Here is a 5,010-nt window from a genome sequence, read left to right on the forward strand (position 1 = left end):
GGAGCCACAGGGTTGTTTTTGGCTTAATTAAGCTTACATCTAATGTTAATTTCAAGATTTTCTCTTCCAAGTAAATAGATCCAATTCACATACAAATTTCAGAGAAAACATCATTTTTATTATACAAATGCTATAATAATATCTGTGCAATACTAATATGCAAGCCTCAATATAATTAAAATAGCAATGCTGTTCATGTACTTTTAATTAATAGAAATCTAATCCTTCAGACATAAAATACTTCACAATTCTCCACAGAAAACACCCACAGAAAGACTAAGGATTTTGTACCAGACACATAATATGCTTATACATCTAAGAGTAATATGCTACCTAGGATGAAAATAACAGGTCTTTTTTCATTTAATAATTTTAATAACTATGAAAGAGACTGGTTGGACTGCTCTGAAAATCCAATCACTTTTATGGATGGCAAAAAAATAAGTACTGCATAGACATTGGCAATACTATCATCTTCTCTATACCTCACAGGCAACAAAGGACATTGCCAGTACAGTTTAGTCTCCATGGCCAATATTTCCTACTAGTATTCTGCTGAAGAGGCTAATTAGCATCCATCCTGGCAGGGACTTTAGTACATATCCAAAGACCATGGATACTCTTCATAACTAAGAATAATTTTAGTCACTTCTGACCTTGAACTGGATTCATCTTGGTAACAGGAGGGCAAAAAAAGGCACCAGATCCCAGGGTAAATCCCTGAGCCAGCCCCTCCCCACCCCCGCTGCTTCATTTTCATTATTTTTTTTGCATTGTCCACATCTTAATTTAATTGACCATAAATTAACCAAAAGCTTAATTTTTTTCTGAAGCTAATCATACTAATAGAATATGACAATATAGAACTCAGGGAGAAATTAAATGGAGATTGGTTCAGCAACATTTGTGGACATAATGCCAGTGAACCAGTCTGTAAAGTTCATAAACAAATGGAGCTATCTGTAAAAACTAAATAACCTGGGAGTTTGACTGAAGTTCAATCTCTGAACAAGGCTGCATACTGAAGGACAGGCAGAGCAGAAGAGCACCACTTGGTGTCTGAACAGGAGCACAGCACCCTGCAGGGAGCATTCTCTCAGGGTTCTGGAGCCTGTAGTCTAATCCCTCACCAGTCATATGCTGCTGCTCCTATTGTTGCATCCTGTGGCCTGCCTGTACCACTACTGGTAGGTAAGTAGGCAGACAGTAGTCCTTCTTTGGGGGGGTCTATGGTGGGATGGGGAGGTGAGGCTGGCAGAGATAAGGCTGGAGCGGGGCAGTATGGTGCAGTGTGGTTAGAAGCACCAGGGCCTGGGGGTGAGTAGGGGATCACAAGGGTGTGGGGGTGAGTGTGAGGTAGGGACAGCACTATGTAAAAACAGTTGCTGCATTTAAACAGGGTTGCTACCCCAATATTTATTTTTACTGACATAATGTAAATGCAACTCTTTTTCAGGCTTTGGACAAGGGTGACAAGTTGAACCCACCCTTGTCCAGGGTCTGGCAGAAGAGTTACATTTATATTATGTAAAATGTATGCCAGTAAAAAAAGTTTGTCAGTAAAAAGATTACAGATTGTCAGTAAAAAAATTGTCTTTAGGAAAGTAGGGCTGGAAGGGACTTTAAGAGGTTATCTAGTCCAGCCAGCTGCTTAAGGCAGGATCATCCCTGACTAAAACATCCCAGCCAAGTATCTGTCTAACAATCTTGAAAATTTCCAGGGACAGAGATTATACAGTTTCACTAGGTAATCTGTCAGGAAATTCCTCCTAATCTCCCAACTAAATTTACCCTGCTAAAGCTGGAAACCACTATTCCTAGTCCTGTTCCCTCCAGGCAAAGAGAAAAGCCTATGTCCATCCTCTCTGTAATTGCCCTTCAGGCATCCAAAAACTAATCAAATCCCCCTCAGTCTTCTCTTCTCTCTAGTAAAGTTAGTTAGCATGTTTTCTTTGCCTTAAAGACAGGCAAGGACAGCTATGTTTTGTAAATCTTAGTATGTTCTAATTAATCCTAAAAGAGATAAATGGTAATCACCAGCCATGACCAGCCAAAACTTTAAAAAAATGTGACTGTCTTTGTCTGCAATAGGATAAGGCAGATGCTAAATCTCATTTAATGTTATTTAAAACAGTTTAGGTACCATGCAAGGTAAAACAACATATTTTCCCTTTGTAAGCTAACCTTAAGATCCTGGCTTTCCCCAGTCTGCATCTGGTAAATAAGTGGCAGGTGAGAATAAAGGCAAAGCCTACAGTTCAGTCAATTCTCTCAAAACATGAACCAATATGAAATCCATTTTCAGTGATATTTCTTAATTTTTATCCATATGGAAGTTAGTATTTCTGAAGAAGTGTATTTCTCTATATAAATGCATTTCTTTATATTTCTCTATATATCGTATTTGTCTATATAAGAAGAAAGACAAAGGACAAAAACAGGTCATGTCATATAGAATATGAAATGCTACATAGACTTTCATACTGACATGTTGCTATTTTCCCATATCTGACTGGTTCCAATTTTACAATTTGCCTTCGGCATATTTGTTTTAATTTTGATTTTGGCAGCAATTGTGACCTGATAATACATTCTTTGTCTCTTGTATGTTTAAAAGTTTCCTCATTACAACCAGTTCAATGTCTCCATTTTTATTTGGGTAATCTGGGTGCCTGATTTGTTAGGTTAAATTTACTATTTTTATGGTTTGTTTGAGTTGCTGTGGCAGCCAGGGGAAATTAGATGTTGACTAAACTGCAATCCAAAATATTTAGTCTACTAAGGATTTTATGGCTTAGTAAAATATGGGTGCCAGCCTGTCTGACCAGAAGAGTCTAACAGCTTTAAACATCTCAGTATGACTACAAGCTGCAGCAATGGATATGGATTCATCACACAACAGGTGCATCTTTTACCACATTACCTCAAAGAAATAATTATGAAATGAACTATATTAAAAAGAGACTGCTGTGTATTGTGTTCTGTCACCTGATTGATCTATGCAATGGCTACAATACTATAAAAGTGGTTGCATATCTATCTGGGAAGGCAGGTTCTGACACATGAGGATTGCTTTATACCTACTGTCACAGAAGTAAGGCCAGAGTTTGAAATGTGGTCCATGATGCAGCTCTTCTGTCCATAAATGGTGAACTTCAGGAAGAGCAAAGCTTCAACCCTATCACAAAACCTTCATTTTTTCAAAGTGCACAATCACTAGAAAAAAAAAAAGAGTTGCAAGCATGAAAACTCCATGCACTCCTGAAAAAAAGCAGGGACAAGTCTCTACACCCAGAAATTATCTAGTCTGATATTAGTTAGGAATTATGTGGCTCAGGGATGCGTGCACACAAGTGTGTGTGGGTGTAGGGGGGGGGGGCTCAGTATGGGATTAGGATAATTGCCTTGGTCCCACTGGAGGGTGGGCTATCTGGCTGAAGACTAGCAAAGGTTCAAAAGGCAACCTAATATATCTGCCTGATTTCTTGTATTGTACCTTTCATGGCAACAAGTGCACTTCTCAAATGTAGGAGAGTACATTTAGGAGAGTATGCCTCTCACCCATAGTTCTATCCTAGGGAGCTTTCCATCCCTTTTCTCATATCTGAGACATTGGTGGGGTTATGGAGAGGACAGTGGAGTTAAAAAATGGCAGGGGATGAGCAGGGAGAGAGGCAATGACTCCACTGCACTCCAGTCTCCTATTTGCAAAGGGCTGCCCTTCTGTGAGTATGTCCTACCCACCTGCTCACTACTCAGCTACCAAACCTGGACAGATGATGGACTCACTGCTCTCAAATATTCCAGAGACAGGGGTCATGCAAAGCTCTGGGGTCTCCACCAAAGCAGCTTCACTGATAGATTTCGGGGTTTGACATGCATAAATGGGAGTGAATGGGCAGAGTATGTTGAGACACTTCCTCCCCTTCTGGCATTGCAAGGGATGCAATGATGGTGTGCCCTTAGACGCTTGCTTTTGTTGCCCTCACTTCACACTCCTTTACTCAGAAACTGCAACTACGTTCAAGGATACACTGTATTTAATCAGTTTTCTTTCTTCCTAAAACTTTGTGAAAATTCAAGTCTTTTAAATTAGCTCCCTAAATCCTCCCCACTCAGATTTGCAAAGCCTCTTAAATTAGTGGTTGCAACGTGGTACAAAATAGCTAGATTTTCCCCAACATAACCAAAGAGCAGAATCTGGTCTCCTGACTTCAGTGGGAGTTCTGAGTTAGGTGGTATAATTCAAACCAGTTCCCTGAATGAAATAAATAATACTAGACTTTTTTTTCTAATAGAATTATTACTGTGTGGAGGGTTTTGCTGGCATAGCTATGACAATTGGGACTGGGAGACAAATTTACACCACTGATTGACATAAGGCCTTGTGACACCTTCCCCTATGAGCTTCACAAATGTTGATGGGTGTTTGTGCTAGCTTGAGTTTGGAGGAGTCACTTCAGACCACCAGGGGCCTGGAGAACTGAATGGTAAGAATCCCTCCCTTTCCAGGCTTCTCCCCTGACCCTTGCTCCCCAAGGCTCCTCCGGTTCCCCCCTACCCCTTGCGCTCCCCTGCACTCTGCTTCCCACCTACTTGTGGCTGCCTGTGCTGTCTGTCTCAAGGGAGCAGGCAGAGAACGGTTAACCTGCCTGCCTGGCCACCACTGATGCCAGGCTGCTGCTCTTCTGGTAGCAGCAGCAATTGTTGTGGCCAGGCAGGCAGGTTTCATAGTTTCATAGTAGATAGGGTCGGAAGGGACCTGAGCAGATCATCAAGTCTGACCCCCTGCCCTGGACAGGAAAGGATGCTGGGGTCAAAAGACCCCGGCCAGGTGGCTGTCTAGCCTCCTTTTGAATACCCCCAAGGTAGCAGCGAGCACCACTTCCCTTGGAAGTTGGTTCCAGATCCTAGCCACCCTGACTGTGAAGTAGCGCCTCCTGGTATCTAGCCTGAATCTACCTTCAGGCAACTTGTGGCCGCTATTCCTCATTACTCCCGGTAGTGCTC

This window comes from Gavialis gangeticus, unplaced genomic scaffold (assembly GCF_001723915.1).
Source record: "Gavialis gangeticus isolate Ggan-Ray unplaced genomic scaffold, GavGan_comp1, whole genome shotgun sequence".
In the NCBI taxonomy this organism is placed as follows: domain Eukaryota; kingdom Metazoa; phylum Chordata; order Crocodylia; family Gavialidae; genus Gavialis; species Gavialis gangeticus.